Raw genomic sequence first — 13,690 nt, forward strand, 5'->3', positions numbered from 1 at the left:
TTCAAAAATGAATAAACAGGGGCGCCTGGGTGGCGCAGTCGGTTAAGCGTCCGACTTCGGCCAGGTCACGATCTCGCGGTCCGTGGGTTCGAGCCCCACGTCAGGCTCTGGGCTGATGGCTCAGAGCCTGGAGCCTGTTTCCGATTCTGTGTCTCCCTCTCTCTCTGCCCCTCCCCCATTCATGCTCTGTCTCTCTCTGTCCCAAAAATAAAAATAAAAACGCTGAAAAAAAAAAAATGAATAAACATTAAAAAAAAATTTTAAAGAAAAAAAGGAATCAGCCTTGTTCTTATCTAGCTCTGCTTTGCGGTCCCCCTTAGCAGTTTCATGGGCTCTAATAACTATTGTATGGAGGAGTCGCAAATCTATGCCCTTGGCTCTGACACCTCTAGGCTTCAGATACACATTTCCCCCTGTTTGAGAGCCATAGGTCATTCGGAGAAATGCTGTCACCTGAAACTCAACCCATCCGAAACCAAACTCATCCCTTTCCCGAGTCAACATGCTTTCCCACCCCTTGATTTTTTTTGTTAGTTCTCTGATTGGCACTGTTATTTTCTTAGTTTCTCAGGCTTGAACCTTAAAGGATGTCTTTGGTTCCTTCCTCCAGCTTACCCCCCATATAAAACCAAGGAGAAATTTTTTTGGTTCCGGTTCAAGATGGTGACGTAAGAAGACCCCGCAACTGCCTCCTGCTTTGGGCACATCAAACCTACAGCGACATAGGGAACAGAATTCTTCAAAAACATACAAAATAAAACCTCTAAAAACTAGCTGGGGAATCCTACCCAGCAGGCAAATGAGAAAAAAAATCCCATATTGAAATGGGTAGGAGAGGATGAGATACAAGCTTGCGACGACAAACCCCAGCCCTGGCACGGCCACCCACAATCAGGAAGGGACTCAAAACCCAGAGCTTCTCCCTGAGGAGTGAGGAGTTTGAACCCCACATCAGGACCCCCAACTTTTAAGACCTGCACCTCAGAGATGAGTCCCCACACTCTGTAGTTCTGACAACCAGTGGGGCTCATGCCCACAAAACCCACGAGGCTATAATGAACTGAGAAACAGCTCTTAAATAAGGGCTTGTGCACTCAGACTCACCTGCCCCAGGGCCCAGCATAGAGGTGGCCAACTGAGAGGCACCCAGGCTTTACGTGAAAGAGTGTTATTTGCTTATCTTAAAGCACTGGCCTGGGGGGGGGGGGGCAGGGATCTACATTGACACGCATCTGAGGGCCTGGACGGAGGCTGGCAGGCACGATTTTTGCATTCTCTTGCCTCCCTCTAGCCGGCAGGTGCCATATCTGCCCCTGCCCCAGTTCAGCTCTCTGGTATCGTCTGGAAAGAAACCTGTACCCTCCTCCGGTGCCACTTTTTGTGTGTGTGTGGCTGCTGCCGGGAGACATTTCTAGACCACCTGGCTCTGGTGGCCAGTGGGGCCAACACCTGTGGGTCCCAAAGAACTGTAGCCCATGCAGAAAGAGTTCTTAACTGGCCAACACTCCCAGGCGAACTCCACCTTTGTGTTCTCCCTCTGCTTCACTCCAGGTGACCAGTACAGCCCAGGAAGGAGCTTGTACACTCATCTAGCACCCCAGTTTTTGTGATTACTGCCCTCACAACACCTCTGGATCACCTGACTCTGGTGGTCAGCAGGACTTATGCTTGAGTTCCCACAGTACTGTATATATTTGCATATTTTAAGAGCAGCTGTCAGAGGGTCTGGCTTCTTTTTTTTTTTTTTTTTTTTAAATTTTTTTTCAACATTTATTTATTTTTGGGACAGAGAGAGACAGAGCATGAACGGGGGAGGGGCAGAGAGAGAGGGAGACACAGAATCAGAAACAGGCTCCAGGCTCCGAGCCATCAGCCCAGAGCCTGACGCGGGGCTCGAACTCACGGACCGCGAGATCGTGACCTGGCTGAAGTCGGACGCTTAACCGACTGCGCCACCCAGGTGCCCCAAGAGGGTCTGGCTTCTAATAAGCTTGAATCTAGGTGCTGACTGCAATCATTGCCTTTGTGACACGAACAGTTCCTGGCACACCCTCAACTACTTACTGGGAGCAACTAAAAATAAAATTGGCTGTTCATGTAGTTCTGAGACACAACCGAGAGCCATAGCAAGGTTGAATTAAAGGTTCATCTCCCATATGAGGCAATTCTTTCAAGACTGGGAGAGGTGGCTATTTTATCTAATGTATAGAAACCAATACTTCAGAGTTGAGGAAAATGAAGAGACAAAGGAATATGTTCCAGATGAAAGAACAAGATAAAACTTCAGAAAAAAGTCCTTAATGAAATAAAGATAAGTGACTTACCTGGTAAAGCATTCAAAATAAGGTCATAAAAATGTTCATCAAATTCAGAAGAGTGGATAAAGTGAGAATGTCAACAAAGGGGTAGACAATATAAGTATCAAAGAGGAATGACAGAGCTGAAGAATATAACTGCACACACATACACACACACACACATATATATACACACACATACACACACATACACACATACACACACACACACACACACACACTGGAGGAGTTCAGTATCAGACTAGATGAAGCAGAAGAAAGGAACAGATCAAAGACAGGACAGTGGAAATCACCCAATGAGAGCAGCAAAAAGGAAGAAGAATGAAAAAAAGTGAACGGCTTAAGGGACTTATGGGACATCAAACAGAACAACATGTTCATCACAGGGGTCCTAAAAGGGAAAGGGGGTGGCAAAAAAATTAATTTGAAGAAATAATGGTTTAAAACTTCACTAAGATGGGGAAGGAAACAGATGTCCAGATCCAGAAAGCCTGGAGAGTGCCAAATAAGATGAACTCAAAGAGACGAACACCAAGACGCATTATAATTAAAGTGTCAGAAGTTAAAGAGACAAGGAGAGAAGCTTAAATGCAAGAAAATAAAAAGAATGTACAAGGGAACCCCCAAAAGATTATCAGTGGATTTTTCAGCAGAAACTTTGCAGGCCAGAAGGGAGTAGCACTATATATTCAAAGTGCTGAAACAAAAAACAACTTCCAACTAAGAATAGCCTACCTGGAAAAGTTGTCATTCAGAACCAAAGAACAGATAAAGAGTTTTCCAGACAAGTGAAAGCTAATAGAGTTAATCACCATTAGGCGAGGCTTACAATAAGTATTAAAGGAACTTTTTTAAGCTGAAAAGAAATGGCACTAACTAATAACAGAAAAACATATGAAAATATAAACCTCACTGATAAAGGCAAATATATAGTAAAATTCAGAATAAAAGCTAATGTTGTAAAGGTGGTAAATTAATCATTTATAAAGCTAGTATGAAGGTTAAAGAGAAAAGTAGTAAAAATAACTATAAATACAATAATTCATTAAGGGATACCCAAGATAAAAAAAATGTAAAATGTGACATCAAAAACATAAAACAAGGCAGGGAAACAGCAAAATGTAGAGTTTTAGGATGTGTTCAAATGTAAGCTGTTAGCAACTTAAATAGACTATTATAAGTTGTTATATGGAAGACTCATGGTAACCACAAAGCAACAAGTAGATAGACAAAAGATAAAGGAATATAGAAACACCACTAAAGGAAGTCATCAAACCACAAAGGAGGAGAGCAAGAGAAGGAGAAAAGGACAGAGAAGAATTACAAAACCATCCAAAAACAATTTAACAAAATGGCAATAAATACATACCTATCAATAATTATTTTAAATGTAAATGAGCTAAATTCCCTAATCAGAATAAATAATGAATGAATAAATAATGAATGAATAAAAAACAAGATTCATCCATATGCTGCCTACAAGAGACTCTACTGCAAATGGAAACCAAAAGAAAGCTGGGGTATCTGTACTTACATCAGACAAAATAGATTTTTAAAACAAAGACTGTAATAAAAGACAAAGGAGGGCATTACATAATAATAAAAGAGTCAATCCAATAAGAAGATATAACATTTGTGAATATTTATGCACCCAACCAAGAAGGAGCTAAATATAAAACAAAATGTTAACAGATCTAAAGGGAGAAATAAACAGCTATACAATAATAGTAGACTTTAAAGCAGGGTACACCCCACTGGTCAACGCATGGATCATCCAGACCGAAAATTAATAAGGAAACATCAGCCTTAAATGACGTGTTAGACAAGATAGACTTAACAGATATATACAAAACATTCCATTCAAAAGCAACAGAATACACATTCTTCTCAAGTGCACAGGGGCTATTCTACAGGACAGAGCATATGTTGGGCCACAACACAAGTCTCAATAAATTTAAGAAGATTGAAATTGTATCAGGCATCTTTTCTGACCACAATGGTATGAAACCAGAAATGAAGAAAACTGGAAAATTCACAAATATGTGGTGATTAAACAATGTGCTACTATACAACCAGCAGGTAAAAGAGAAATCAAAAAATACTTTGATGCACAGAAATTGGTTGCATTCCTATACACCAACAATGAAGCAACAGGAAGAGAAATCAAGGAATCGATCCCATTTATAATTGCACCAAAAACCATAAAATACCTAGGAATAAATCTAACTAAAGAGGTGAAATATCTCTACACTGAAAACTATAGAAAGCTTATGAAAGAAATTGAAGAAGACACAAAAAAATGGAAAAATATTCCATGCTCCTGGATAGGAAGAACAAATACTGTTAAAATGTCAATACTACCCAAAGCAATATACATTAAATATACATATTCAACACAATCCCTATCAAAGTAACACCAGCATTCTTCACAGAGCTAGAACAAATAATCCTAACATTTGCATGGAACCAGAAAAGACCCAGAATAGCGAAAGCAATCTTGAAAAAGGAAACCAAAGCTGGAGGCATCACAATCCTGGACTTCAAGCTGTATTACAAAGCTGTAATCATCAAGACAGTATGGTCCTGGCAGAAGAACAGACACTCAGATCAATGGAACAGAATAGAGAACCCAGACATGGACCCACATACATATGGCCAACTAATCTTTGACAAAGCAGAAAGAATATCCAGTGGAATAAAGACAACATCTTCAGCAAGTGGTGCTGGGAAAACTGGACAGTGACACATAGAAAAATGAACCCGGAACACTTTCTTACACCATACACAAAAATAAACTCAAAATGGATGAAAGACCTAAGACAGGAAGGCATCAAAATCCTCGAGGAGAAAGCAGGCAAAAACCTCTTTGATTTGGCCGCAGCAACTTCTTATTCAACACGTCTCCAGAGACAAGGGAAACGAAAGCAAAAATGAACTATTGGGACCTCATCAAAATAAGCTTCTGCACAGTGAAGGAAACAATCAGCAAAACCAAAAGGCAACCGATGTTATGGGAGAAGATATTTGCAAATGACATATCGGATAAAGGGTTAGTAGCCAAAATCTATAAAGAACTTATCAAACTCAACACCCAAAAAAACCCAAATAATCCAGTGAAGAAATGGGCAAAAGACATGAATAGACAATTCTCCAAAGAAGACATCCAGATGGCCAACCGACACATGAAAAAATGCTCCACATCACTCATCATCAGGGAAATACAAATTGAAACCACAATGAGATACCACCTCACACCTGTAAGAATGGCTAACAGTAACAACTCAGGCAACAACAGATGTTGGCAAGGATGAAGAGAAAGTGGATTTCTTTTGCACTGCTGATGGTAATGCAAACTGGTGCAGGCACTCTGGAAAACAGTATGGGGGTTCTTCAAAAAATGAAAAATAGAACTACCCTTCGACCCAGCAATTGCACTACTAGGCATTTATCCAAGGGATTCAGGTGTGCTGTTTCAAAGGGACACATGCACCCCCATGTTTATAGCAGCACTATCGACAATAGCGAAAGTATGGAAAGAACCCAAATGTCCATCAAAGGATGAATGGATAAAGAAGTTGTGATACATATACACGATGGAGTCTTACTCGGCAATCAAAAAGAATGACATCTTGCCATTTGCAACTACGTGGATGGAACTGGAGGGTATTATGCTAAGTGAAATTAGTCAGAAAAAGACAAATATCATATGATTTCACTCATGTGAGGACTTTAAGAGACAGAACAGATGAACACAAGGGAAAGGAAGCAAAACTAATATAAAAACTGGGAGAGGGACAAAACAGAAGAGACTCATAAAGATGGAGAACAAACTGAGGGTTATTGGAGGGGTTGTGGGAGGGGGGATGGGCTAAATGGTAAGGGGCATTAAGGAATCTACTCCTGAAACCATTGTTGCACTATACGCTAACTAACTTGGATGCAAATTAAAAAAAGAATAATAATAAACAAAGTAAGATAAATACTTTGAGAGAAACAAAAATGGAAATACTACAATTTGGGGGGGATGCAGCAAAAGCAGTCATAAGAGGGAAGTTCACAGTGATAAATACACCCATCAGGAAACATGAAAAATCTCAGATAAACAACCGAACTTCATAACTCAAGGAACTAGAAAAAGAACAGATAAAGCCCAAAGTTAGTAGCAGGAAGAAAAAAGCAAAGATCAGAGCAGAAATATGAAATAGAGACTAAAGATAATAGAAAAGATCAATGAATCCAAGAGCTGGTTCTTCGAAAAGATAAACAAAACTGATGAACTTTTAGCTAGACTCACCAAGAAAAAAAGAGGAGTCAAATAAATAAAATCAGAAATAAAAAAGGAGACATTACAACTCATACCATAGACGTACAAAGGATCATAAGACACTACGATGAAAATTATATGCCAACAAATTGGATAACCTATGGAGAAATTCCTAGAAACATACAACTGACCAAGACTAAATCATGAAGAAGAAATAGAAAATCTGAACAGATCGATTACTAGCAAGGAGATTGAATGAGTTATCAACATATCAACAAACAAAAGCCCAGGACCAAATGGCTTCACTGGTGAATTTTATCAAACATTCAAAGAAGATTTCATACCAATGCTTTTCAAACTCTTCGAAAAAAAAACAGAAGAGGAGGGAATACTCCCAAACTCATTTTATGAGGCCAGCATCACCCTGATACGAAAACCAGAGAAGGACACAGCAAGAAAAGAAAATTATATCCTTGATGAACACAGATGCAAAAATGCTCCACAAATATTTACAAAATTCAACAATATATTAAAAGGATCATACACCATGATCAAGTGGGATTATTTCAGAAAAGCAAAGATGGTTCAACATTTGCAAATCAATCAATGTGATGCAATACAGTAACGAAATGATTGACTAAAAAATGACACAATTGTCTCAATAGATGCAGAAAAAGGACTTAACAAAATTCACCATCCATTTATGATAAAACTCTCAACAAAGTGGGAATCACGGGAACCTATCTCCACATAATAAAGGCTCTACAAGACAAACCCGCTGCTTAAATCAGATCCAACAGTGAAAAGTTGAGTTTTTCCTTTAAGATCAGGAAGAAGAAAAGAATGCCCACTCTTGCCACTTTTATTCGACATAGTATTGGAAGCCCGAATCAGAGGAATTAGGCCACACGAAGAAATAAAAGCCATTCAAATTGGTAAGTAAGAAGTAAAACTGTCACTATTTTCAGACGACATAATATTATATAGAGATAACCCTAAAGACTCCACCAAAAAACCATTAGAGCTAGAAAACAAATTCAGTAAAGTTGCAGGATACAAAATCAATATACGTTTTCACTCTTATGTGGATCCTGCAAAACTTAACAGAAGACCATGGGGGAGGGGAAGGGGGAGAAAAAAGTTACAGAAAGGGAAGGAGGCAAATCATAAGAGACTTTTAAAAACTGAGAATAAACTGAGGGTTGATGGGGGGTGGGAGAGAGGGGAAAGGGGGTGATGGGCATTGAGGAGGGCACCTGTTAGGACGAGCGTTGGGTGTTGTATGGAAACCAATTTGACAATAAATTTCATATTAAAAAACAAACAAACAAAATCAATATGTGAATTTCAGTTGCATTTCTATATATTAATTTATAGACTAATAAGAAAGAGAAATTAAGAAAACAATCCCATTTGCAGCCACATCGAAAAGAATTAAATGCCTACGCATAAATTTAACCAAGGAGGTGAAAGACCGGCACACTAAAAACTGTATGACATTAATGAAAGAAATCAAAGACACAAGTCAATAGAGATTTCATGTTCACGGACTGGAAGACTTAATATTGTTAAAATGTGCATATGACCCAAAGCAGTCTAGAAATTCAAAACAACCCTATCAAAATTCCAATGGCATTTTTCACAGAACTGGAACAAACAATCCTAAAATTTGTATGGAACCACAAGACCCCAAATAGCCAAAGCAGTTTTGAGAAAAAAATGGCAAAGTTGGAGAACATCATGTTCTCTGATTTCCAACTATATTACAAAGCTATAGTAATCAAAACAGTATAGTATTGCCAGAAAAAAAGACACATAAATCAATGGAGCAGAACCAAGAACCCAGAAACAAACCAAGACATATAGGGTAAATTAATTTACAACAAAGGAGTCACGAATATACAGTGGGAAAAAGACAATCTCTTTAGTAACCGGTGTTGGGAAAACTGAATAGCTACATGCGAAAGAATGAAACTGGACCATTATCTTACCACCATACACAAAAATTAACTCAAAATGGATTAAAGACTTGGACGTAAGACCTGAAACCATTAAACTCATAGAAGAAAAATAGGTGGCTAGCTCCTTGACATTGGTCTTGATGATGATATTTTTTTGAATCTGATACCAAGAGGCATCAGAAAAGGCAACTACAGAAAAAATAACAAAGTGGGACCACATCATACTAGAAAGCTTCTGCACAGCAAAGGAAATCATCAACAAAATAAAAAGAAAATGTGCTGAACATCTGATAAGTGGTTAATATCCAAAATACGAAAGAAACTCATTCAACTCAATACCAAAAAAAATCTGATTAAAAAGTGGACGGAGATTCTGAATAGACATTTTTCCAAAGAAGACATGCAGATGGCCAACAAACACATGAAAAGATGCTCAACATCAAGCATCATCAGGAAAATGCGAATTAAAACCACAACAAGCTGTCCCTCGACACTTGTCAGAATGGCTATTATCCAAAAGACACGAAATAACAAGTGTTGGCAAGGATGTGGAGAAAAGGGAGCCCTTGTGGTGGGAATGTATGTTGGTACAGCCACTATGGAAAACAGTATGAAGTTTCCTCAAAAAATTAGAAATAGAACCACCATATAATCCAGCAATTTCACTTCTGAGTATTTATGGAAGGAAAATGGCAACACTAACTCAAAAAGGTATCTGCACTCCCATATTCATTGCAGCACTGTTTAAAGTAACTAAGACATGGTAACAACCTAACTGTCCATCAGTAAACAAAAGGATGAAGAAAATGTGACGCACGCGCGCGCGCACACACACACACACACACACGCTACTCAACCATAAATAAGAATGAAATCTTGCCATTTGCAATAAGGCAAATGAGGGCATTATCTAAGTGAAATAAGTCAGAGAAAGACAAACACCATATTATCTCACTTATACGTGGACTTAAAAATAGCAACAACAGAAACCCAAGCTCAAAGATAGATTGGTAGTTGCCAGAGGTGGGGGCAGAGGGAGGGCCAAATGGGTGAAGGGGGTCAAAAGATATAAACTTCCAGTTATAAAATACGTAAGTTTAGCCGTAGGGCTGTAACGTATAGCATGGCGGCTATGGTTACTACTACTGTATTGCAATTTGAAAATCGCCAAGAGAGTAGATCTTAAAAGTTCTCATCACGAGAAAAAGTATTTTGTAACCATATGTGGTGCTGAATGTCCACAACACTTACTGTCATGATCATTTTGCACTATATACCGTATCAAATCGTTATGCTGTACGTAGGAAAGTAATATAACGTTATATGCCAATTACACTTCAATAAAAAAGTAATATAGTCAAATGTTAGTCTTTTCATTTAATACTTCCGTAAGAGTCCAAGATCATAAAATTGTCACCCTAGTCTTCTTTCAGCACCTTCTTATTTTACTTTTTTAAGCTCACGCCACAGCCCCAACCTGACCTGGAGTTCTTAATATAAACCCTAGGAGCGCGCATAGAATTGCTTACTTAGCACACCCGCTTTGGTTTCCGACAGGCATCCCACAGCTGCCACGGTTGCATCAGAAATTTTGTGTCCTCCTCCACAGATCTGCTGTTCCCTAGTCTTCTTGGCCTCAGTAGACGGCCCTGTATTTCCCCAGCCGATCAAACCGAAAACCCGTCCGTGACTGCAGCCCTCTCTTTCTCTCTCCCTTCCAACATCTAATCCATCAGCAAGGTCTGTCAACTCCACCTTCGAACCACCTCCCAAATCCATCCATTGTCCCGGCTGCACCGACACCACGGAAGCCTAAGCCACAAGCACCTTTTTTCCTGGACAGTCCACCACGACAGGACTGGCATCCCAGAAGATTCACCAGGGCCGTAAAGGGGAAGGCAGACCTCGGTGGGCCCGAAGCAAAAGCAGGGGGAGCCTGGGGGAGGCAAGGAGGCCAGTGGTGAACTTGCAGCTCTCAAGGTCAAGCTCTCTGCCTTACAGCGGAGTCAGCTCAGGTACTCCCCTTCAGAGTCAAATTTAACCTCTTAGAAAAATGCTCAGACAGCACCAACTGCTCAGTCCCTTGGAACTGCGACAGATGGGAAGGTAGCAGTAGGGCTAAGACCCGCCAGGGAGGAAGCCCTATATTTCCTCCGTGTGTGTTTTGTTTTGTTTTGTTTTAAGCCTCAAACTTAGAAGGGAAAAAAACCCTGATGGATATACTCTCTTCTGAATTTCCTGGCTGTCCCTAGCCAGCTCTCGGCAAGACAGGCCAAGTTCTCCTAACCTCTGCGAAGAAGGCCAATAGGCTGACAGCTGGATATCAATATTTACATTCTGTTATCACGTCTGTTGAGGAACCCCAGGCCTAAGTAGCTAAACTGAATTACTCCAGTGTTCTCGCTCTACTGCCGGGCTCTGAAAAAAGTACTCCCTTTTTTTTTTGAGAGCACAGTTTTGCTTTTTTTTTTTTTTTAAGGCCAATATAATTTTTTTTCCCCCCTGAAAATACCGTAAAGGCTTCTCACCCCAAAAGTTAACCCTTCTCCAGCTCGGTGGGCGCTCGGGATATGTGACGTGCAAACTGACTGACACGACTTGTTATAAGCCAACATTAAAACAATCTGCCATGTGCAAGACACCTCTCCAGTGCTTGGGTAAACAAGGAAAACAGACTCTAAGTGACCACTGACATGAGTCAGCTGCAAGCAACAGCAAAGGGAACACGTTTAAAGGGGCTGGAAGGCCTTTCCGGGACTGAGACGTTAAGATGAACCGCCCAGTGAAACTTTCGGAGAGTCGGCTGACCGCTCCGGGTAGGGGCAGCGCTCTAGGGCCATCCCACCAATCGTGGGGAGGTTTGTGGGAGGCATCCAGACACCCACTTCCGTTGGGAAAAACAGAAACAAGCGAGGAAACCCTCTAGAACAGGTCTGCTTGGCTGGATAGTGCGCATGGTATCAGTCAGCTTGCTTCAATAGTTTCACCTTTCTACGGAGTCGTACTTTCCCTTTATTTTCCTCTTCTTCTCCCATTTCAGTCGTTGTGAGACGCGTAGAGGCCGTCCGGAGCCATTCAGATTTATTTTGAGTGTCCTGATCTTCTGGGCTGTAAATGGGTTGGTTTACGGTGGGGGGGGGGGGGGTCAATGCTCAGCGCGTAGCTCTGCTGAAGGATTTCTTTCTTTTGCAAATAATGTAAACATCTCGATGTCTGTTTACAACATGTGAACATGGAAGAAAACCTCTTTCAGTCTGGCCTTTGAATTTGTGTCTTATTTGCATGCAGTGTCATTTCAAGCACGTTGACCCCACATTCACTCTCCCCGAACCCCACGTTCAAGGTTCCCACAACCACCCACTAAGATCTGAGTGGAACTTGATCAGAGCCTGATTCGCAGCGTGTATGGCAGTTTTCCCTCATGCATGGCAGCGACAGTCAACAAGGGGGCACGGATGGCTGTTCATGAACTTATATGAACACCAATGCAGAATTAAGGAAAAGGCTCGTCGTTCCTAACTGTAGATTGGATTTCCCCCCCTCCACCGGCAGCCATGGAGTTTGAACAGTTTGATGGGAACTTTTGCCAGGTTCTGAATTTGACAGCAATTAACTGCATTCTGCACCTTAAACCTTGTGTGTTGTGGCCATTTGGGGAGGGGGGTTACTTCTGTGTTTTGTTTTTGTTTTTTATAGCCCAGCATGGGACCCCTCCGCGTGAGGAATTCCCTATCTTGTGACCGTCATGGGGAAAAACGTCTCTAAGAAGTTGTGATCCCTGTCTTCCCAGGCTCCTTTGCAGCCGGGGCAGACGTACTGCCTGAGCGTGACCAACGGAACCACCCTGACGTAAATCAAGTACTAAAAATACAATGGCAAGGCAGCCCATCCAGCAGTGGGGGACAGCAGCCAGGGCCTGGCAGTATTGGCCGAGGGGCACCGAGGCCACAGACGGGGTGCTGCATTGCAGGGACACAGTTAGTTCTCCAGCAGCCCGAGCAACCACGCAGGGCTTCCAGCATCATCTCCACACATTTAGACAATCACCCAGGGTCAGTTTCTGTTGCTTGTAATGAGCCAGGGAAACAGCACTGTACACAGGGCAGCGGTCCAAATCTGGCCTCTAGGACGGATGTCTCGGCATAAACACTAGGTGGACCTCAAGGCCCTACCATCGCTCGGGTCTCCGCACCATCACCAGCATTGTGCTCCTGTCTTCAAAGGCACAATTTGGTGCCTTGGATTCTTCTCTCAATTCTTTTTTGGAGGCAGACCAAATCAGAAACAACGCCCATTCAGAGGAGACGATATGAAATAAAGAACTGCTCACAGTTAATTTTGATTTCCCGCAAGATGACGACAGCAGATTTACAGGGATCTTTAAGAGATGGCTCCTGGGGCGCCTGGGTGGCTCAGTCGGTTAAGGGTCCGACTTCGGCTCAGGTCACGATCTCGCGCTCCGTGAGTTCGAGCCCCGCGTCGGGCTCTGTGCTGACTGCTCAGAGCCTGGAGCCTGTTTCGGATTCTGTGTCTCCCTCTCTCTCTGCCCCTCCCCCGTTCATGTTCTGTCTCTCTCTGTTGCAAAAATAAATAAACGTTAAAAAAAAAAAAAGACGGCTTCCTGATGCACACACGTAGGATTCCGTTTCTCCTGACTCCCTGACCAATGTAACCTTTACACTATCTTACAAATAACATGTGTGTATGTTTATATATAACACATCTGTTATTTATATGATATATATTCATATATATTGTTTTCTGGGTTTTTTAGGGCCAACTCTGCAAGCTCCACCTCTTTTCTCGATAGCTAATTTTAATTATGATAAAGACTTTTTTTTTTTTTTAAAGCAGTGCTCTAAGCACTATACATTGATTTACAAGTGTAACATTCACAACAAGAAGTTGGAAACAAAGGGGTTAGGCTGCCATGGTCACTCACACCCCTAGTAAGTGGGTGAGCCAGGGGCCAAGAAGGATTTAATTACGACTCTCTACCTGCCCGAGACTCATAAATGGATCTTGTACTACACACATCTGCCTCCTGCCTCCTTTTTAAGTGTGAAGAAGGCCTCTTGTAACCAGGCAGGTACAGATGCTGTCGGTACGAATCACACCTTCACACTGCCTATAGAGGTGAACAAGCA

Source organism: Leopardus geoffroyi, chromosome B4, assembly GCF_018350155.1.
Source record: "Leopardus geoffroyi isolate Oge1 chromosome B4, O.geoffroyi_Oge1_pat1.0, whole genome shotgun sequence".
NCBI lineage: Eukaryota > Metazoa > Chordata > Mammalia > Carnivora > Felidae > Leopardus > Leopardus geoffroyi.